We start from the raw sequence: 24,561 nt of genomic DNA, 5'->3' as shown, positions 1-24,561 counted from the left end.
TGCAAAAATCGATCAAGGTTGCTGAGGCAATCATCAAAAGAAGACCCATAAACGGAGAAGTAATCCATGAAAACCTCAACAATCTTTTAACAAAAGTCAGAGAATATAGCCATCATACATCTTTGAAAGGTGGCAGGTGCATTACATAAGCCAAAAGGCATACGTCTGTAAGCAAAGGTACCGAAAGGGCAGGTGAAAGTGGTTTTCTCCTGATCAGATTGTGCAACTGGTATTTGGGAGAAACCATAATAACCGTCTAGAAAGCAGAAGTGTGTGTGTTTAGACAGTCTTTCTAGCATTTGGTCGATAAAAGGCAAAGGGTAATGATCTTTCCTAGTGGCTTTATTCAATTTCCTAAAACCAATCACCATCCTATAGGCAGTAATAATCCTCTGTGGGATCAATTCATCCTTATCATTAGGTACAACGGTAATACCTCCCTTCTTAGGGACGCAATGCACCAGACTCACCCAATCACTATGAGCAACAGGATTGATAATACCTCCTTCCAGGAGCTTTAGTATTTCTTTTCTTACTACCTCTTTCATCTTAGGATTTAATCTCCGTTGATGATCAACAACTCGTTTGGAATCATGATCGGTTTTAATCTTGTGCTGGCATAGAGTGGGACTAATGCCCTTAAGATCATCAAGAGTATATCCAATAGCATCATGGTGCTTCCTTAGAGTTTTTAGTAACTTATTTTCTTCATGCTCTAAGAGGCTAGCACTAACTATAACAGGGTATATCTCTTTTTCATCAAGATAAGCATACTTAAGAGTATCAGGCAACTGTTTAAGCTCGAACACAGGATCACCCTTTGGTGGGGGTGGATCCCCAAGCAGTTCAATAGGCAGATTATTCTTAAGGATAGGATATTGTTCTAAGACAACTCTTTCTATCTCATCCCTTTCATCCATATGCATATCATTTTCATGCTCAAGGAAGTATTGCTCTAAGGGATCAGTAGGAGGCACGGCAATAGAAGCTAAGGCAATAGTTTCATCCTTACTAGGCAACTCTTTTTCATGAGGTTGTCTACCAAACTTGGAGAAATTGAACTCGTGTGACACACCTTCAAAGCCAACAGTGACAACTTGCTTCTCATAGTCAATTTGAGCATTGGCAGTATTGAGAAAAGGTCTACCAAATATGATGGGACAAAAGCTATCTTGTGTGGTAGCAAGAACGAGGAAATCAGCAGGATACTTCATTTTACCACACAAGACTTCAACATCCCTAACAATTCCCACAGGGCAGATAGTATCTCTATTGGCAAGCCGAATAGTGACATCAATGGGTTCTATCTCGACATGTGCAATCTCGTCTTTGATTTCATCATATAAGGATTGAGGTATTGCACTAACACTAGCACCCACGTCACATGAACCATGATAACATGATCTCCTATCTTAACACAAACAACAGGCGTGCCAACAACAGGCCTATGTTTGTCTCTAGCGTGTGGTTTAGCAATTCTAGCAACATCTTCAGAGAAGTGAATATCATGGCCATCAACATTGTCGGACAGGATATCTTTGATAATAGCAATGCTAGGTTCAACTATAATTTTCTCAGAGGCTGTAGGTGTTCTAATGTGGCCTCTGCGTATCACAGTTGAAGCTTTAGAATGATCCTTTATCCTAACAGGGAAAGGTGGTTTCTCAATGTAAGCACTGGGAACAATAGGATCATTATAGGCAATGACTTTCTCTTCAACTGGATTGGGTTTAACTACATTGACTTCTAAGGGAGGATGATATTTAAACCACTTCTCTTTGGGGAGATCAATATGAGCAGCAAATGATTCACACAATGAAGCTACTATCTCAGAGTCAAGTCCATACTTAGCGCTAAAATCACAAAAGGTATTTGTTTCAACAAAGGATTTAACGCAATCAAACTTGAAATTCATACCTCACTCCTTACATTCATCAAGCTCCCAATCTTCAGAGTTGCGTTTAATTCTTTCCAATAAATTCTATCTGAAGTCAATATCTCTCTTCATAAGAGAACCGGTACAAGAAGTGTCAAGCATGGTGCGATCATCATGAGAAAGCCGATCATAGAAGTTCTGAATGATAATTTCTCTCAAGAGCTCATGGTTGGGGCATGAATATAACATTGATTTAAGCCTCCCCCAAGCTTGAGTGATGCTTTCTTTGTCACGAGGCCAAAAATTATAAATATAATTCCGATCACGATGTACTAGATGCATAGGATAAAACTTTTGATGAAATTCCAATTTCAACCGATTGTAGTTCCATGATCCAGTATCATCACATAGCCTATACCATGTCGACGCCTTATCCCTCAAAGATAAGGGAAAGACCTTCTTCTTGACCTCATCCTCGGGCAAACCTGCTAGCTTAAATAAACCACAAACTTCATCTACATAGATTAGATGCAAGTCTGCATGTGATGTTCCATCTCGTGTAAAAGGATTAGCCAGCAGTTTCTCAAGCATACCCGAAGGAAATTCATAGCAAATATTTTTAGTAGGTGCAACAGGTTGAGGAGCAACTCTTTGTGCTTCCGTTTGAGGTGAAGATACCTCGAACAAGCCCCTCAAAGGATTAGTTTCCATAGTGACAAGTGACAATAAATTTCAGCACACTATATAAATGTTTCCTTACCAATTTCAACTTACCAAAGGCGCTTCACTCCCCGGCAACGGCGCCAGAAAAGAGTCTTGATGACCCACAAGTATAGGGGATCTACCGTATTCCTTTTGATAAGTAAGAGTGTCGAACCCAACGAGGAGCAGAAGGATCTGACAAGTGGTTTTCAGCAAGGTAATATCTGCAAGCATGAAATTATCGGTAAAAGTAACAATGGTTCAGCAATAATCCCTTTTGTAGCAAGGGACAAGCCTGCACAAAGTCTTATAGGAGGTAAAGCGCTCCCGAGGACACATGGGAATTTCTGTCAACCTAGTTTTCATCATGTTCATATGATTCGCGTTCGCTACTTTGACAGTTTGATATGTGGGTGGACCGGCGCTTGGGCACTACCCTTACTTGGACAAGCATCCAACTTATGATTAACCCCTCTTGCAAGCATCCGCAACTAAGAAAGAAGAATTAAGACAAAGTCTAACCATAGCATTAAACTAGTGGATCCAAATCAGCCCCTTAAGAAGCAACGCATAAACTAGGGTTTAAGCTTCTGTGACTCTAGCAACCCATCATCTACTTACTACTTCCCAATGCCTTCCTCTAGTCCCAAATAATGGTGAAGTGTTATGTAGTCGACGTTCACATAACACCACTAGAGGAAAAAACAACATACAACACATCAAAATATCAAACGAATACCAAATTCACATGACTACTTATAGCATGACTTATCCCATGTCCTCAGGAACAAAAGTAACTACTCACAAAGCATCATCATATTCATGACCAGAGAGGTAATGAGTAGCATCAAGGATCTGAACATATGATCTTCCACCAAGTAATCCAACTAGCATCAACTACAAAGAGTAATTAACACTACTAGCAACCTTACAAGTACCAATCGGAGTCGCGAGACGGAGCTTGGTTACAAGAGATGAACTAGGGTTTGGAGATGAGATGGTGCTGATGAAGATGTTGATGGTGACGAGTCCCCTCCGATGAGAGGAGTGTTGGTTATGACGATGGCGATGATTTCATCCTCCGGGAGGGAAGTTTCTCCGGCAGTATCGTCCTGCCAGAGCTCTAGATTGGTTCTGCTCAAGTTCGGCCTCGTGGCAGCGGGGAATCATCCGAAAAGCCTCCTCTCAATTTTTTCTAGACCGAAACCCTTCTTGTAGCAAAAGAGGGGGGCCAGAGGGCCAAGTGGGAGCCCACAAGTCCCGAGGCACGGCCAGGGGGAGGCCGAGCCTAGCAGGCTTGTGGCCTCCTGCTCGCGCCCCTCTGGTACTTATTCGGCCCAGTATTTTTATAAATCCAAAAAAATCCTCGTTGATTTTCACGGCTTTTGGAGTTTTGCAAAATAGGTATCTCAAACTTGCTCCTTTTTCAGGCCAGAATTCCAGCTGCCGGCATTCTCCCTCTTCATGTAAACCTTGCAAAATAAGAGAGAAAAGGCATAAGTATTGTACCGTGAAGTGTAATAACAGCCCAAGAAGCGATAAATATCAACAAGAAAACATGATGCAAATGGACGTATCAATCACCACCACCACCGGAGTGCCGTCAGGCTGCCGGAGAACTCTTCTACTTCTCCGTCTTGCTTGCTGCTACCTCTTGAGCTTGCGTTGGTTTTTTTCTTGAAGAGGGAAGGGTGATGCAGCACAGTAGCGATAAGTATTTCCCTCAGTTTGAGAACCAAGGTATCAATCCAGTACGAGTATCAAGATGAGGCACCAATGTACCTGCGCAAAAACAAACAAACTTGCACCCAACGCTATAAAGGGGTTTTCAATCCCTTCACGATTATTTGCAAGGTGAGATCTGACGGTGGAAAGTACAACAAAGTAAAAGTGTAGATCTGAAAATATGATGTGAAGTAGACCCGGGGGCCATAGTGTTCATTAGAGGCTTCTCTCATGATATCAAGTATTACGGTGGGTGAACGAATTACTCTTGAGCAATTGATAGAATCGCGCAAATTCATGGTGATATCGAAGGCAATGATCATACATATAGGCATCACGTCCGAGACAAGTAGACCGATACTTTCTGCATCTACTACTATTACTCCACACATCGACCGCTATCCAGCATGCATCTAGTGTATTGAGGTCGTAACAAACAGAGTAACGCCTTAAGGAAGATGACATGATGTAGAGGGATAAACTCATGCAATATGATATAAACCCCATCTATTTACCCTTGATTACAACAACACGATGCATAACTTGCTACCCCTTCTGTCACTAGGTGAGGACTCCGCACTTTATGAACCCAAAACCAAGCACTTCTCCCATTGCAAGAATTATAGATCAAGTTGGCCAAACGAAACCCACAACTCGAAGAGAATTACAAGGATACGAAATCATGCATATACGAGATTAGAGGAGACTCAAATAATTTTCATAGACAATCTGATCATAAATCCACAATTCATCGGATCTCAACAAACACACCGCAAAATAAGGTTACATCGGATAGATCTCCATGAAGATCATGGAGAACTTTGTATTGAAGATCCAAGAGAGAGAAGAAGCCATCTAGCTACTAGCTATGGACCCGAAGGTCTGTGGTGAACAACTCACGTATCATCGGAGAGGCAATGGTGTTGATGAAGAAGCCCTTCGTGTCCGAATCCCCCCTCCGACAGGGCACCAGAATGGTCCCTAGATGGGATCTTGCGGAGACAGAAGCTTGCGGCGGCAGAAAAGTATTTTAGTGGCTCTCCTTCGTGGTTTTGGATTTTTAGAGAATTTATAGGCGAAAGAGGTAGGGCAAAGGAGCCACGGGGGGGAGGGGGGCACAAGCCTGCTAGGCGCGCCCCCAGGTCGCGACTAGGGGGCTTGTGACCTCCCCCGAGGTCCCCTGCCTTGGTTCTCAAGTCTCCTGGGTATCTTCTGTTATGGAAAAAATCATTCCTCGGTTTTTATTCCATTTGGACTCCGTTTAAAATTCTCTTGTGAAAAAGGTCAAAAACACGAAAAAAACAGAAACTCGCACTTGGCACTGAGTTAATAGGTTAGTCCCAAAAAAGATGTAAAATAGCACATTCATGCATACAAAACATCCAAAGTTGACATGATAATAGCATGGAACCATCAAAAATTATAGATACGTTGGAGACGTATCACTTGCTGGATCAAGAAGGCCGAGATCATCGTCGAGCTGTACGTGTGCTGAACGCGGAGGTGGCGTCCGTTCGGCACTAGACTGGAACGGATCGCGGAATGGTTCGTGGGACGGTTCGTGGGGCTGATCGAGGGACGTGAAGACGTTCCACTACATCAACCGCATTTCTTAACGCTTCCTGCTGTGCGATCTACAAGGGTACATAGATCCAAATCTCCTCTCGTAGATAGACATCACCATGATAGGTCTTCGTGTGCGTAGGAAATTTTTTGTTTCTCATGGAACGTTCCCCAACAGTGGCATCATGAGCTAGGTTCATGCGTAGATGTTATCTCGAGTAGATCCGTAAGATTCAAAACAATAGTTTACTATTGACATGAAAACAATAATACTTCAAGCAAACTAGCAAAGTAATCATGGATTTTTGAAATAACAAGGCCAAAGAAAATTATCCCTACAAAATCATATAGTCTGGCTATGCTCCATCATCCCCACACAACGAATTTAAATCATGCACAACCCCGGTATTGGCTAAGTAATTGTTTTCGCACTCTTACTTTCTCAAACCTTTTCAACACTCACGCAATATATGAGCGTGAGCCATGGATATAGCACTATAGGTGGAATAGAGTGTGGTGGAGGTTGTGAGGAAAAAGGAGAAGATGGTCACATCGACTCGGCATATTAATGGGCTATGGAGATGCCCATCAATAGATATCAATGTGAATGAGTAGGGATTGCCATGCAACAGATGCACAAGAGCTATAAGTGTGTGAAAGCTCAAAAGGAAACTAGTGGGTGTAAACCCAACTTGCTTGCTCACGAAGACCTAGGGCAATTTTGAGGAAGCCCATCATTGGAATATACAAGCCAAGTTATATAATGAAAATTCCCACTAGTATAAGGAGTGACAAAACAAGAGACTCTCTATCATGAAGAACATGGTGCTATTTTCAAGCACAAGTGTGGAAAAATATAGTAGCATTGTCCCTTCTCTCTTTTTCTCTCATTTTTTTTTGCTTCGGCTCTTTGGCCTCTTTTCTCTTTTTTTGGTGGTTATCTTTGGCCTCTTTTCTCTTTTTTTATTTCCTCACATGGGACAATGCTCTAATAATGATGATCATCACACTTTTATTTACTCACAACTCAACACTTAGAACAATGATGACTCTATAGGAAATGCTTCCGGCAGTGTACCGGGATACGCAACGATCTAGCTCAGCATATGACGTTGAAAACATCTCGCTAGCTATCTTACGATCATGCAATGGCAATATGAAAGTGACGGCACATGTCATGAGACGGAACGGTGGGAGTTGCATGGCAATATATCTCGGAATGGCTATGAAAATGCCATAATAGGTAGGTATGGTTGGCGTTTTGAGGAAGGTACATGGTGGGTTTGTGCACCGGCGAAAGTTGCGCGGTACTAGAGAGGCTAGCAACGGTGGAAGGTGAAAGTGCATCTATACCATGGACTCACATTAGTCATGAAGAACTCATATACTTATTGCGAAAGTTCTATTAGTAATCGAAACAAAGTGCTAAACGCATACTCCTAGGGGAAGGGTTGGTAGGTGTTAACCATCGCGCGATCCCGACCGCCACACAAAGGATGACAATCAACAGATCAATTATGTTCTGACTTCCTAACATAGAGGTTCACCGTACGTGCATGCTACGGGAATCACTAACTTCAACACAAGTATTTCTAGATTCACAACACCCTACTAACATAACTCTAATATTACCAAATCCATATCTCAAAACTTCATTGTTAGGAATCAAACTTCTCTTACTAATCAATGCACTTGAATATGGAAGTTTTTGTTATATCCTCTTTGGATGCTTATCATCTTTAGGACTACTTTCATAGCACACGCCAATTACCATGTTACTTAGAGAGAGCACTCTCAAAAATATATAAGTGAAGATCGAGAGTTTTTATTTCTACAAAATATGACACCGCCGTGCTCTAAAAAGATACAAGTGAAGTACATGCGAGCTAAATTGCCTAACTCAAAAGATATAAGTGAAGCTCATTGAGTATTCTAGAAAATTCACGATGAGTGCATGTCCCTCTCAAAAAGGTGTGCAACAAGGATGATTGTGATAAAACAAAAAGGAAAGACTCCCATAATACACTACGCTCCAAGCAAAACACATATCATGTGGCACTACTAGGAAAACAGTTTTTAACGGCGGTATATGTGGTTGTTAAAAGTCGGATTGTGGTCGTTAAAGATCATTAACGACCACAATCTTGTGGTCGTAGTAGGCTCCGTCGTTAAAAGTATAACGACCACATACCTTTTGTAGTCGTTATTCTTGTAACGACGGGATGGTGTGCGGTCATCAGTTCAATGGAAATAACGACCACAATTGTGATCGTTAATAACCACTTTTGTCGTTGCTAATAATATTATCACACTGACCATAGTATCATTAGCGACCTTTTTCTTCACACTTTGATATCCTTCAGATCCACTTATATTTAGTATAACTTTGCGTTCAACGATCACTTATGCAACATCCAACATTTCAGTATTAACATCCACATTAATATAGAAACAAAAGAATATGATTTGAAAGGATCATGGACTCTTTTATTAATAATAGAAATACCAATATTCTCGCATACATGAGAATATCCCTAAGAAACTTCATGCTGGCTTCCATGAGAACTATCACTTACTAATCTACCACATAGAACACACTGAATTTTTAACCCTTCTTGCACCATGCCATTGAACTTTTTCCCAATTCAGTTTTACTAAATGCTGGTCCCCGCAAACCCTTGCTCTCTAGAACAACCAATATAGATGCTCATTTGTACCAGCAAAATCAAGTAACAACCATCAAAAGTCCTTCTCATCCTTCACCAATGACCACAATGCCTCGCGATGTTACTTTTAGTGTGTAATATCCCTTCTACAAAAAACATTAATGATTTATAAGTCAGTACAGATAAAAGAACTAGCAAAGAGAATAATATCATTAAGCAAATATTAATTGGAACGTTTATTGTATAATTGGAGCAAAACTTGATTTTTTTATTTCTCGAGAAAAATGAACTATTTTGGTCGTTGTTATGTACCCAACTACTTTTTAACGCATCTACCCAACTAATTAACACCAAACATTATTCATATCTGCTTAAAAAAATACCATCATGCCAAAGAGTAAGTGATCTACATAGCTCAAAACAACCTCTTGGTTTTTCTTGCCACCCTCGAGGAGAAGAGGAGCTTCTAAGTGCTGAGCATACAAAAACAGAGCATGCAAGGAGACGTCAATTTTTGAGAATTTTAAGCTTACAAGAAAAACTTACAATTACCTCGCCATGGAGCACGGGAACTGCACAATGGACCATGGTACTCTACAATGGCAATCTTCTCTTCGGGATTCTACCAAATTAAAGCAAAATAGAAAAAAATACATTAGGTATACATGAATATATATTGCACATGATATCTTTTTAGACGCCATTGCTCAATAATTTGGCAATGCTTACATTGACACATCTCCAGACATAGGAATCAATAGGCCATCCATTGACGAGGCCATTCTGGAAATCAAACATGTCATCTCTTCTTTTCATTTCACACAAACAAAATTATCAATCATGTACGTACAAGGTTATAAATAATCAGCAACCAAACTCATTGTCCTCACTTTCAGATCAAGCATGTAAAAAAATGTGTTTGTGCTGAAAAGTATATGCGCGTACCTAGATCAGTGCCACACGCATCTCCAAGCATCTCTTTACAAGACTTGCACCATCACCTCCACAAACCTGCATCCACGTTTACATCTTCACTTTCAAATAAAAAAATGGTCGAGTGAAGAATTTAGTTAGTTAATTACCTGCTACGGAGTACACGGCAGGCTTTGCAGATCCCGACAATGCTCGTCCCCAATATCTGTCATGTTCATTGCATACGAGGGACTACAACCCAAATTCAACCTCGAGTTGCACTGTTTCTCCTTCCTAGACGAGTCATGCATCATATATGTATCCGCTTTCCCCTCCCATATAACGTCCTGAACCAAGAACTTATTAGCGAACCACTCCAAATATCATCAGTCCGCTACTAGGTATGGCCGATGCGGTAGCAGACCTGACATCATCAGCGAGCTAGATCTGAATGACAGGATAGGAGCATTGACTGCGTCACTGAAACTAGTAGTAGATCCGATGGAGAGGGTATTATAACTGACCTCAGCGTTGATCCTTTGGACCCCGTTGCGCTGCTCATCGAGCACCCGACCAAGGGATCTGGTCCACTCGGACGACCTCGGCAGTGAGCATTGATCCTCTGCTCCACTCGGATGACCTCGGTAGCTAGCGCATCTGGGTCGGCGTCCTGCGACGAGGAGGCGAGAGGTTGACGTGGGCATGCGGTGTTCATGCCGGTGGCGGCGGCATACTAAGGGGAGCAGCTCATTGTGAGAGGGGATGCGCCACCGTGGTTTACGTGGACGCGAGTCTATAGGGATAGTTAGACGTGATTGTTGTGTATCTTCCTTTTATGTGCCTCGTTTCATCATCAGATAAAGGATGTTAATTACTCTGAAATAAAAATATAAAATATATGAAGTAGTTAATCAACAACGACCACCAGACTAACGACAGGCATATCCATCGTTGATGGGTAGGTTTTGTGGGGTTAGTTTAAACGTGGGACTAGTCATTGTACTAATAACAACCAAGACATGTTAGATGTTGGCCGCTATTGCCTTAATTTCTAGTAGTGTGGTGAATAAAAATATAGCTCCAAGTAACGTTACCGATGGATTGAAGACGAAAGAGGGGATGCCTTCCCAGGGCATCCCCAAGCTTAGGCTTTTTGGTGTCCTTGAATTTGTCTTGGGATGGCTTGGGCATCCCCAAGCTTAAGCTCTTTCCACTTTTTATCCCATTGTCCATGAGAACATCACCCAAAACTTGAAAACTTCACAACACAAAACATAAACAGAAACTCGTGATATCATTAGCATAAGAAAACAAACTACCAGCTCTTTAGGTACTGTAGCAAACTTGATTTCTGTTTAGATTGATGTTAGATTACTGTATTCTTACTTTTCCATGGCTAGTACCCCCGACACCATCCATAGTTTCATCAAAATAAGCAATCAACACAACAAAAACAGAATCTGTCAAAAACGGACCAGTCTGTAGCAATCTGTATACTTCGTATACTTCTGTTATCCCAACAATTTTGAAAAATTATGAAAATTAGGAAAATTTGCATATCAACCATAAGAAAAAATAATCAACTCAAAAGCTCTATCTGGATATGAATTAAAAATAATTTCGTGAGCGCAAAGTTTCTGCCTTTTTTAGCATGATCAAACAACCATCACCAAAACTAATCATAAAGGTTCTACTTGACACAAACACAAAAAGAGACACAAAAAACACAATCATAACAGAATTATGATGGTGTGGACACAACAAAACAGAAAGAAAAAAGCAAAAATAAATTTATTTATTGGGTTGCCTCGCAACAAACGCTATTGTTTAATGCCCTTAGCTAGGCATAAGGCGATAGAATCAAGTATCACCGTCTTTGGTGCTCAAACCATTCGTAGGGTGAACACTCAACATTTTAAGATCTTCATCTATCTTACTAGATAGTTCACCACTGTTTTAAGTAACAAAAACAAACTTGGTGGCCTTATTGTGGGCAAAATTTGGAGTGTTCTGAACAGCGGCAAAAGCGGAACCCAAGTTGGTTATAACATCCTCTAGTTTGCCAATTCTAGCGGAATCATGACCTATTTTTTCGTTAACTGTGGGTTCCCTCTCCTTTAAATTTTTCAAAGTCATTCCCACCTTGGGTCCATACCGAGTGATTTGATTGTGGATCTTTTTATCCAAAATTTCAATGAGTTCAATCGAAGCAACTTTATTTTCAATGATATCCAGCCTACGCATCACATGTTCCAAGGTTTAGGTAGTTCCATTAACCATGAGAGGGGTGAGCCTACCAAATTTATTAAGGCACCGTAAGAATCAACGGTATGGCTACCCAAGAAATTTCCGCCTATGATTGTGTCAAGAACGTACCTATTCAAAGGGGAAATACCCACATAAAAATTGCGAAGCAGAACGGTAGTAGATTGCTTACGAGTAGATCTATTCTGAGCATTGCAAATCCTATACCAAGCATCCTTTAAATTTTCTCCCTCATTTCGTTTGAAATTAAGAACTTCGCTCTCGGGAGTATCGTTCAAAGCGATAGGACTAGCCATAAGGATAGGTAGACTATCCCACACAAGCAAATAGAAAGCAAGCGAAAGAAACGGGCGAACGAAAAAGGAAAATATTTTTGTAAATTTTGTTTTTTCAGAATGGGGAGAGGAAAACGAGAGGCAAAAGGCAAATAATGTAAATGCAAGAGATGAGTTTGCGATAGTTACTTGGATATGCTTCACTTTTAATACTACTCGGCAACGGCGCCAAAAATTGGCACGTTGACAGTAGACTATTCTTGACTTGATCCTCCCAGCAACGGTGCCAGAAATTCTTCTTGCTACCTCTTGAGCTTGTGTTGGTTTTTTCCTTGAAGAGGAAAGGGTGATGCTACACAGTAGCGATAAGTATTTCCCTCAGTTTGAGAACCAAGGTATCAATCGAGTAGGAGTATCAAGATGAGGCACCAATGTACCTACGCAAAAACAAACAAACTTGCACCCAACGCTATAAAGGGGTTTTCAATCCCTTCACGATTATTTGCAAGGTGAGATCTTAAGGTGGAAAGTGCAACAAAGTAAAAGTGTAGATCTGAAAATATGATGTGAAGTAGACCCGGGGGTCATACTATTCACTAGAGGCTTCTCTCATGATATTAACTATTACGGTGGGTGAGCGAATTACTGTCGAACAATTGATAGAATCGCGCAAAGTCATGATGATATCTAAGGCAATGATCATACATATAGGAATCACGTCCGAGACAAGTAGACCGATACTTTCTGCATCTACTACTATTACTCCACACATCGACCGCTATCCAGCATGCATCTAGTGTATTGAGTTCATAACAAACAGAGTAACGCCTTAAGGAAGATGACATGATGTAGAGGGATAAACTCATGCAAATGATATAAACCCCATCTTTTTACCCTTGATGGCAACAACATGATGCGTTCCTCGCTACCCCTTCAGTCACTAGGTGAGGACACCGCACGGTATGAACCCAAAACCAAGCACTTCTCCCATTGCAAGAATTATAGATCAAGTTGGCCACACGAAACCCACAACTCGAAGAGAATTACAAGGATACGAAATCAGGCATATAAGAGATCAGAGGAGACTCAAATAATATTCATAGATAATCTGATCATAAATCAACAATTCATCGGATCTCGACAAACACATCGCAAAATAAGGTTACATCGGATAGATCTCCATGAAGATCATGGAGAACTTTGTATTGAAGATCCAAGAGAGAGAAGAAGCCATCTAGATACTAGCTATGGACCCGAAGGTCTATGGTGAACTACTCACGCATTATCGGAGAGGCAATGGTGTTCATGAAGAAGACCTCCGTGTCCGAATCCCCCCTCCAACAGGGAACCAGAACGGTCCCCAGATGGGATCTTGCAGAGACAGAAGCTTGCGGCGGCGGAAAAGTATTTTCGTGGCTCTCCTCTGTGGTTTTGGATTTTTAGAGAATTTATAGGCGAAAGAGGAAGGGCATAGGAGCCAGGGGGGCACAACCCTGCTAGGCGCGCCCACCCAGGCCGCGGCTAGGGGGCTTGTGACCTCCCCCGAGGTCCCCAACCTTGGTTCTCAAGTCTCCTGCGTATCTTCTGTTATGGAAAACAAATCATTCCGTAGGTTTTATTCCGTTTGGACTCCGTTTAAAATTCTCCTATGAAAAAGGGCAAAAACATGGAAAAAACAGAAACTTACACTTGGCAGTGAGTTAATAGGTTAGTCCCAAAAAAGATATAAAATAGCATATTCATGCATACAAAACATCCAAAGTTGACATGATAATAGCATGGAACCATAAAAAATTATAGATACGTTGGAGACGTATCACTTGCTGGATCAAGAAGGCCGAGATCATCGTCGAGCTGTACGTGTGCTGAACGCAGAGGTGACGTCCGTTCGGCACTAGATCGGAACGGATCGTGGGACGGATCGCGGGACGGTTCGTGGGACAGTTCATGGGGCTGATCGAGGGACGTGAAGATGTTCCACTACATCAACCGCGTTTCTTAACGCTTCCTGCTGTGTAGTCTACAAGGGTACATAGATCCAAATCTCCTCTCGTAGATAGACATCACCATGATAGGTCTTCGTGTGCGTAGGAATTTTTTTGTTTCCCATGGAACGTTCCCCAACAATGGAATCATGAGCTAGGTTCATGCGTAGATGTTATCTCGAGTAGATCTGTAAGATTCAAAACAATAGTTTACTGTTGACATGAAAACAATAATACTTCAAGCAAACTAGCAAAGTAATCATGAACTTTTGAAATAACAAGTCCAAAGAAAGTTATCCCTACAAAATCATATAGTCTGGCTATGCTCCATCATCCCCACACAACGAATTTAAATCATGCACAACCCCGGTAATGGCCAAGTAATTGTTTTCACACTCTTTCTATCTCAAACCTTTTCAACTCTCACTCAATACATGAGCGTGAGCCATGGATATAGCACTATAGGTGGAATAGAGTGTGGTGGAGGTTGTGAGTCAAAAAGGAGGAGATGGTCACATCGACTCGGCGTATTAATGGGATATGGAGATGCCCATCAATAGATATCAATCTGAATGAGTAGGGATTGCCATGCAACAGATGCACAAGAGCTATAAGCGTGTGAAATCTCCAAAGGATAACTAGTGGGTGTGCACCCAACTTGCTTGCTCACGAAGACCTAGGGCAATTTTGAGGAAGCCCATCATTGGAATATACAAGCCACGTTATATAATGAAAATTCCCACTAGTATAAGGAGTGACAAAACAAGAGACTCTCTACCATGAAGAACATGGTGCTATTTTGAAGCACAAGTGTGGAAAAAGATAGTAGCATTGTCCCTTCTCTCTTTTTCTCTCATATTGTTTTTGCTTGGGCTCTTTGGCCTCTTATCTCTTTTTTTGGTGGGAATCTTTGGCCTCTTTTCTCTTTCTTTTATTTCCTCACATGGGACAATGCTCTAATAATGATGATCATCACACTTTTATTTACTTACAACTCAATACTTAGAACAATGATGACTCTATAGGAAATGCTTCCGGCAGTGTACCGGGATGTGCAACGATCTAGCTCAGTGTATGACGTTGAAAACATCTCGCTAGCTATCTTACGATCATGCAATGGAAATATGAAAGTGACGGCACATGTCATGAGACGGAACGGTGGGAGTTGCATGGCAATATATCTCGGAATTGCTATGAAAATGCCATAATAGGTAGGTATGGTGCCTGTTTTGAGGAAGGTATATGGTGGGTTTGTGCACCGGCGAAAGTTGCGCAGTACTAGAGAGGCTAGAAGTGGTGGAAGGTGAAAGTGCATCTATACCATGGACTCACATTAGTCATGAAGAACTCATATACTTATCGCGCAAGTTTTATTAGTAATTGAAACAAAGTGCTAAACGCATACTCCTAGGGGAAGGGTTGGTAGGTGTTAACCATCATGCGATCCTGACCACCACACAAAGGATGACAATCAATAAATCAATTATGTTCCGACTTCCTAACATAGCGGTTCACCATACGTGCGTGCTATGGGAATCACTAACTTCAACACAAGTATTTCTAGATTCACAACACCCTACTAACATTACTCTGATATTACCAAAGCCATATCTCAAAACTTAATTGTTAGGAGTCAAACTTCTCTTACTAATCAATGCACTTGAATATGGAAGTTTTTGTCATATCCTCTTTGGATGCCTATCATCTTTAGGACTACTTTCATAGCACACACCAATTACCAAGTTACTTAGAGAGAGCACTCTCAAAAAGATATAAGTGAAGATCGAGAGTTTTTATTTCTACAAAATATGACACCGCCGTGCTCTAAAAAGATATAAGTGAAGCACATGCGATCTAAATTGCCTAACTCAAAAGATATAAGTGAAGCTCATTGAGTATTCTAGCAAATTCACGATGAGTGCATGTCCCTCTCAAAAAGGTGTGCAGCAAGGATGATTGTGACAAAAAAAGGAAAGACTCCTATAATACACGACGCTCCAAGCAAAACACATATCATGTGGTGAATAAAAATATAACTCCAAGTAACGTTACCGATGGATTAAAGACGAAAGAGGGGATGCCTTCCCGAGGAATCCCCAAGCTTAGGCTTTTTGGTGTCCTTGAATTTGGCTTGGGATGCCTTGGGAATCTCCAAGCTTAATCTCTTTCCACTCTTTATCCCATTGTCCATGAGAACATCACCCAAAACTTGAAAACTTCACAACACAAAACATAAACAGAAACTCGTGATATCATTAGCATAAGAAAACAAACTACCAGCTCTTTAGGTACTGTAGCAAACTTGATTTCTATTTAGATTGATGTTAGATTACTGTATTCTCACCTTTCCATGGCTAGTACCCCCCGATACTATCCATAGTTTCATCAAAATAAGCAATCAACACAACAAAAACAAAATCTGTCAAAAACAGATCAGTCTGTAGCAATCTGTATACTTTGTATACTTCTGTTATCCCAAAAATACTAAAACATTATGACAATTAGGGAAATTTGCATATAAACCAGAAGAAACAAGAATCAACTCAAAAGCTCTTTCTGGATAGGAAATAAAAATAATTTCTTGAGCGCAAAGTTTCTGTCTTTTTCTGCATGATGGAACAACCATCACCAAAACTAATCATAAAGGTTCTACTTGACACAAACACAAAAAGAGACACACAAAAAAACACAATCATAACAGAACTATGATGGTGAGGACACAACAAAACAGAAAGCAAAAAGCAAAAATAAATTTATTCATTGGGTTGCCTCCCAACAAGCGCTATTGTTTAACGCCCTTAGCTAGGCATAAGGCGATAGAATCAAGTATCGTCGTCTTTGCTGCTCAAACCATTCGTAGGGTGAACACTCAACATTTTAAGATCTTCATCTATCTTACTAGATGGTTCACCATAGTTTTTAGGAACAAAAACAAACTTGGTTGCCTTATTGTCGGCAAAATTTGGAGTGTTCTGAACAGCGGCAAAAGCGAAACCCAAGTTGGTTATAACATCCTCTAGTTTGCCAATTCTAGCGGAATCATGACGTAGTTTTTTGTTAAGTGTGGGTTCCCTCTCCTTTAAATTTTTCAAAGTCATTCCCACCTTGGATCCATACTGAGTGATTTGATTGTGAATCTTTTTATCCAAATTTTCAATGAGTTCAAACGTAGCAACTTTATTTACAATGATATCCAGCCTACGCATCACATGTTCCAAGGTTAAGGTAGTTCCATTAACCATGAGTGGGGGTGATCCTACCAAATTTATTAAGGCACCATTAGAATCAACAGTATAGCTACCCAAGAAATTTCCGCCTACGATTGCGTGAAGAACATACCTATTCCAAGGGGAAATACCCACGTAAAACTTGCGAAGCAGAACGGTAGTAGATTGCTTACGAGTAGATCTATTCTGACCATTGCAAATCCTATACAAAGCATCCTTTAAGTTTTCTCCCTCATTTTGTTTGAAATTAAGAACTTCGCTCTCGGGAGTATCGTTCAAAGCGATAGGACTAGCCATATGGATAGGTAGAATATCCCACACAAGCAAACAGAAAGCAAGCGAAAGAAAAGGGCGAATGAAAAAGGCAAATATTTTTGTAAATTTTGTTTTTTCTGAAGTGGGGGAGAGGAAAACGAGAGGCAAAAGGCAAATAATGTAAATGCAAGAGATGAGTTTGCGATAGTTACTTGGATATGCTTCACTTTTAATACTACTCGGCAATGGCGCCAAAAATTGGCACATTGACGGGAGACTATTCTTGACTTGATCCTCATTGGCAACGACGCCAAAAATTCTTCTTGCTACCTCTTTAGCTTGCGTTGGTTTTTTCCTTGAAGAGGAAAGGGTGATGCATCACAGTAGCGATAAGTATTTCCCTCAGTTTGGGAACCAAGGTATCAATCTAGTAGGAGTATCAAGATGAGGCAACAATGTACCTGCGCAAAAACAAACAAACTTGCACACATTGCTATAAAGGGGTTTTCAATCCCTTCACGATTATATGATGTGAAGTACACCCGGGGGCCATAGTGTTCACTAGAGGCTTCTCTCATGATGGCAAGTATTACGGTGGGTGAACGAATTACTGTCGAACAATTGATAGAATCGCGCAAAGTCATGATGATATCTAAGGCAATGATCATACATATAGGCATCACATCCGAGACAAGTAGACCGATACTTTCTGCATCTACTACTATTACTCCACACATCGACCGCTATCCAGCATGCATCTAGTGTATTGAGTTCGTAACAAACAGAGTAACGCCTTAAGCAAGATGACATGATGTAGAGGGATAAACTCCCCATCTTTTTACCCTTGATGGCAACAACATGATGCGTGCCTCGCTACCCCTTCTGCCACTAGGTGAGGACACCCAAGATGGCATGAACCCGAAACCAAGAACTTCTCCCATTGCAAGAATTATATATCAAGTTGGCCAAACGAAACCCACAACTCGAAGAGAATTACAAGGATACGAAATCATGCATATAAGAGATCAGAGGAGATTCAAATAATATTCATAGATAATCTGATTATAAATCCACAATTCATCGGATCTCGACAAACACATCGCAAAACAAGGTTGCATCGGATAGATCTCCATGAAGATCATGGAGAACTTTGTATTGAAGATCCAAGAGAGAGAAGAAGCCATCTAGTTACTAGCTATGGACCCGAAGGTCTGTGGTGAACTACTCACGCATCATCGGAGAGGTAATGGTGTTGATGAAGAAGCCCTCAGTGTTAGAATCCCCCCTCCGACAAGGCACCAAAATGGTCCCAAGATGGGATCTTGCGGAGACAGAACTTGCAGCGGCGGAAAAGTATTTTCGTGGCTCTCCTCCGTGGTTTTGGATTTTTAGAGAATTTATAGGCGAAAGAGGTAGGACAAAGGAGCCACGGGGGGCCCACAAGCCTGTTAGGTGCGCCCCCCAGGCCGCGATTAGGGGGCTTGTGACCTCCCCCGAGGTCCCCTGCCTTGGTTCTCAAGTCTCCCGCGTATCTTCTGTTATGGAAAAAATCATTCCGCAGGTTTTATTCCGTTTGGACTCCGTTTAAAATTCTCCTGTGAAAAAGGTCAAAAACACGGAAAAAACAGAAACTGGCACTTGGCGCTGAGTTAATAGGTTAGTCCCAAAAAAGATATAAAATAGCATATTCATGCATACAAAACATCCAAAGTTGACATGATAATAGCATGGAACCATCAAAAACTATAGATACGTTGGAGATGTATCACTTGCTGGATCAAGAAGGTCGGGATCATCGTCGAGCTGTACGTGTGCTGAACGCGGAGGTGACGTCCGTTCGGCACTAGATCGGAACGGATCATGGGACGGATTGCGGGACGGTTCGTGGGACGGTTCGTGGGGCTGATCGAGGGACGTGAAGACGTTCCACTACATCAACCAAGTTTCTTAATGCTCCCTGCTGTGCGATCTACAAGGGTATGTAGATCCAAATCTCCTCTCGTAGATAGACATCACCATGATAGGTCTTCGTGTGCTTAGGATTTTTTGTTTCCCATGAACGTTCCCCAATAGTGGCATCATGAGCTAGGTTCATGCGTAGATGTTATCTCGAGTAGAACACAAAGGGTTTTGTCGATGGTGATGTTCGATTTGCTGCCCTCCTTAGTCTTTTCTCTATTCGGCGGTACTGTTGGATTGAAATGCCCGGACCGACATTATTCTTATGCTTATGAAAGACTGGTTTCATCTATTGACATGCAACCTCGTTGCATATATATGACTGGCGGGTGTCGGTTTCTTCAACTTTAGTTGAATTGGTTTTGACCAAGGCGGTCCCTGGAGAGGTTAAATAGCAATTTGCACATCTCCGTTGTGGTTTTTGCATAAGTAAGATGCGATCATACTAGATACGTGATAACCCACAAGTATAGGGGATCGCAACAGTTTTCGAGGGTAGAGTATTCAACCCAAATTTATTGATTCGACTCAAGGGGAAGCCAAAGAATATTCTAAAGTATTAGCAGTTGAGTTGTCAATTCAACCACACCTGATAGATTTAGTATCTGAAGCAAAGTATCAGTAGCAAGGTAGTATGATAGCAGCAGTAGCAACACTAATGAGTAGCAGCTGAGTAATAGCAGTAGCAACAGAGTAACAGTAGCAGAAGTGACAGCAGTAACAGCAAAGTAACGTAGCAAGAACCAGTAGCAAAAGACTCGTAGGCATTGGATCGGTGATGGATGGTTATGACGGATGTTATTCATCATGCAACAGTTATAACACGGAGAGATAAGTAACTAGATCCAATTCGTCAATCTAATGTAGGCATGTATTTCGTATGTAGTCATACGTGCTTAGTGAAAAGAACTTGCATGACATTTATTGTCCATCCCTCCCATGGCAGCGGGGTCCTAATGGAAACTATGGGATATTAAGGTTCTCCTTTTAATAAAGAACTGGACCAACGCATTAACACTTGGTGAAGACATGAACTCCTCATACTATGGTCATCTCCGGGAGTGGTTCCGGCTATTGTCACTCTGGGGTTGCCGGGTCGTAACACATAGTAGGTGACTACAACTTGCAAGATAGGATCAAGAACACACATATATTGGCGACAACATAATAGGTTTAGATCTGAAATCATGGCACTCGGGCCCTAGTGACAAGCATTAAGCATGGCAAAGTAGTAGCAACATCAATCTCTGAACATAGTGGATACTAGGGATCAATCCCAGTCAATACTAACTCGATTACATGATAGATCTCATCCAACCCATCACCGTCCAGCAAGCCTACGATGAGATTACTCACGAACGGTGAAGATCATCATGGAATTGGCGATGAAGGAAGGTTGATGATGACGATGGCGACGATTTCCCCTCTCTGGAGCCTAGAACGGAATCCAGATCTGCCCTCCAGATGAAAAACAGGAGGTGGCGGCGCCTCCGTATCGTAAAACGCGATGAACTCTTCTCCTTGATTTTATTTTCGGGAGAGACGGACTAAATAGAGGTGAGATTGGAGGTGGTGGAGCGTTGTGGCCCCCACAAGCCTGCCAGGCGCGGCCTGGGGGGCCACGTCTTGTGGGCTTGTGGGCTCCACGCTCCACTTCCTCTGCTGATTCTTGCGCCAATATTTTTTATATATTCCACAAAAATTCTCCGTAAATTTTCAGGTCAATCCGAGAAATTTTATTTCTACGCAAAAAACAACACCATGGCAATTCTGCTTGAAACCACGTTAGTTCGGGTTAGTTCCATTCAAATCATGCAAATTAGAGTCCAAAACACGGGCAAAAGAGTTCGGAAAAGTAGATACGACGGAGACGTATCAACTCCCCCAAGCTTAAAGCCTTGCTTGTCCTCAAGCAATTCAGTTGACAAACTGAAAGAGACAAAATAAAAACTTTTACGAACTCTATTTGATCTTGTTGTTGCAACTATGTCTAACTAATATCCAGAATTTCAGCAAGATCACAAGCTAACCACATAAGCAAATGACATCTAGGTCTCACGGTAAAGTCATATCAATGGCCTAATCAACTAGCGAGCAAATAATAGTAAGTCTCAAACGTCAACACTTCAATCAAAACAATCATGAAGCAGTACGAACAGATGGTATCTTGCTAGCTCTTTTTGAGACCGCAAAACATAAATGCAGAGCACCTTCAAAGACCAAAGGCTGACTAAACATTCTAATTCATGGCAAAGAAGATCCAGTCACAGTCATACTCAATACAGTTAAAAGCAAAGCATAAAAATGACACAGGTGCTCTCTAATTGGTGCTTTTATAAGAAGAGGATGACTCAACAGGAACATAAATAGACAGGCCCTTCGTAGAGGGAAGCATTGATTTGCAGAGGTGCGAGAGCTCAAGCTTTGAAAACAAAGATAATAATTTTGGGTGGCATGCTTTCGTTGTCAATGGAATGACTAAGACTTCTCACCATCTTCCACGTTACACATGCTATAGGCGGTTCCCAAATAGAAAAGGAAAGTTTTGACTCCCCCACTACTGATCAATCACACTCCAGGGCTTGCGGAATCCTCAGGTGCCGTCCATACCAACATCAATCCAAGGGGAGTTTTGTTTGCAATTATCTTTTCGATTTGAGCATGGAACTGGGAAGTCCAATAACCGGCCCCTTTCTCGTGAATGATAGTGAATAAACACATATCGAGGATAACATGCGTAGCATGGAAGATACTGATAGCCCCCTGTCACCACATGAGCGGTTTGGGCATGCAAAACAGATTATTTCTTGAAGGTTTAGAGAGTGGCACATGAAAATTTACTTGGAACGGCAGGTAGATACCGCATATAGGTAGGTATGGTGGACTCATATGGAACAACTTTGGGTTTATGGAAGTGGATGCACAAGCAGTATTCCCGCTTAGTACAAGTGAAGGCTAGCAAAAGACTAGGAAGCGACCAACTAGAGAGCGACAACAGTCATCAAAATGCATTCAGATTAACCAACATTGAATGCAAGCATGAGTAGGACATAAATCACCATGAACATGAATATCATAGAGGCTATGTTGATTTTGTTTCAACTACATGCGTGAACATAAGCCAAGTCAAGCCACTTGAATCATTCAAAGGAGGATACCATCCTATCATACTACATCATAGTCATCTCAAAATTCATGTTGGCATCCAGGGAAAACCATTATAAGATCCTAGCTAATTAAGCATGGCATCAGAATCTATGATCTCTAAGTTGTCATTGCAAACATGTTTCTCTCAGAACAAAGGTGAATCAGGAACGATGAGCTAGTCGTATTTACAAAAACAAAATAGATCGAGTTCATACCAGCTTTTCCAGGCTCAGTCACTTCATCATATATCGTTATTATTACCTTTCACTTGCACGACCGAATGATGTGAACAATAATAAGCGTGCTCGTGCATTGGACTAAGCTAGAATCTGTAGGCAAACACAAAGGCGAAGACAAAGTAATATGGCTCTTTGACAGCTACACAGGTATGCATGCGAGAGCCACTAAACATTGTAACCATGGTCTTCTACCGTGACCCAAAGAAAAAGGAAACTATTTACACGGGAAAGCTCCCAACAAGCAAAAGAAGAAAAAGAAAATCTTTTTGGGTTTTCTCAAACTAGACAAACACACAAAAAGAAAACGAGAAAAAGAAAATAAACTAGCATGGATGATATAGTGGCAAAGTGTGAACACCGACGAACAAAGTGAAAGTGTAAGCAAGAATGTAAAGTCGGTGAGAAACACGTACTCCCGCAAGCTTAGGATTTTGGCCTAAGTTGGTATACTCCCAAGGAGGATCCAAGCGATACCCAAAATCATAATGGGGGTTATACGGGAGCGCTGCAGCCACTGCCTGAATAGCTGCCTCACGGAGACGAGCAGACTTTGCCTCCCTCTCATACTCCTCTGCCTCTCCTCTGGTTATGTAATATCTCCGTTTTACCTGAAAGTCAAAGAAGGCAGGAGCAGGAAGGGTAATATGGAAAACACGCTGCCGGTTAAATATCAAAAGGTATAGGAGGGATTCATCATCCCTCTCAAGGAACTGATAGCGTGTCAAAGGAAAGTTGTATGGAGCGGGGGATCTCCTTCGCGGATGGGTACTCCAAGAAAATTTGCTATGCGAGGGGCATAGATCCCACCAAAGAAATCCCCTTTCATTAGTATTATTATTCAGCCTCCTTGCTATAATAGCTCCCATGTTGAAACTTCTATCACTCGTTACTACGCTCTTAAGAATACTAAGGTCGGGTGCGCAGAGGTGACAATTCTCAATCTTGCCATTAATGCATCTACCTATGAAGAGGGCAAAATAATGCAAGGCAGGAAAATGAATGCTCCCCATGGTAGCATGCATAATATCTCTAGTTTCTCCGACATTTATACCAGAGAAAAAATCTCTAACCGAAGATTTAGGAGGATCATTGAGACTACCCGAAATAGGTATCTTGCAAATTCTATTGAAATCCTCTAAATCCATGGCATACGATTTGTCATAGAGATCAAACAGTACAAATGTATCACGTCCAACTGAAAATTTGAATCTACGAACAAAAGAGGCAGTGAGAGCAACATACTGTTCGCATTTATTGGAGATGAATTCTTCGAGTCCGACGTTGTGAACAAGTGTATCAAACTCGTCTTTGAAACCTGCCTCAATCATGAATTCATTAGAAGGCCATTCACATGGTTGTACCTGTGCATTCCTAGGTTGGTAAGGATCGGTCTCCTGAATTACAAGACGGGGACCTCTCTTGCTTGAGGAACCACCATGAAAGTTTCTCCTGAACACTTCCTTTTCTGAAATTTTCAGTGACCCAAAGGAAAAGTGTACAAGGCTCAACTAAACTCGTAGCAACTACTCCCACAAGTGCCTGGAAGCCATGTTACGCATCAAAACTACTTGGGACCAGCTAAAATTAGCATCCAAAGCTCAAGGACAGGGTCAACAAGGCAGCAAAAATACGCGAAGTATAAGGCACTAGAGAAAAAACTAATTGGACCAATGAAGGAATCACTTACCAAGGAGTAATTTTCCCAAAACAGTTCGGAGAATGGTGCTTTGAGCAAGGAGATCGAAAATCCCAGCAAGAAGAGCAA

Source organism: Hordeum vulgare, chromosome 6H (assembly GCF_904849725.1).
Source record: "Hordeum vulgare subsp. vulgare chromosome 6H, MorexV3_pseudomolecules_assembly, whole genome shotgun sequence".
Lineage (NCBI taxonomy): Eukaryota > Viridiplantae > Streptophyta > Magnoliopsida > Poales > Poaceae > Hordeum > Hordeum vulgare.
Note: the sequence above shows the minus strand (reverse complement) of the source record.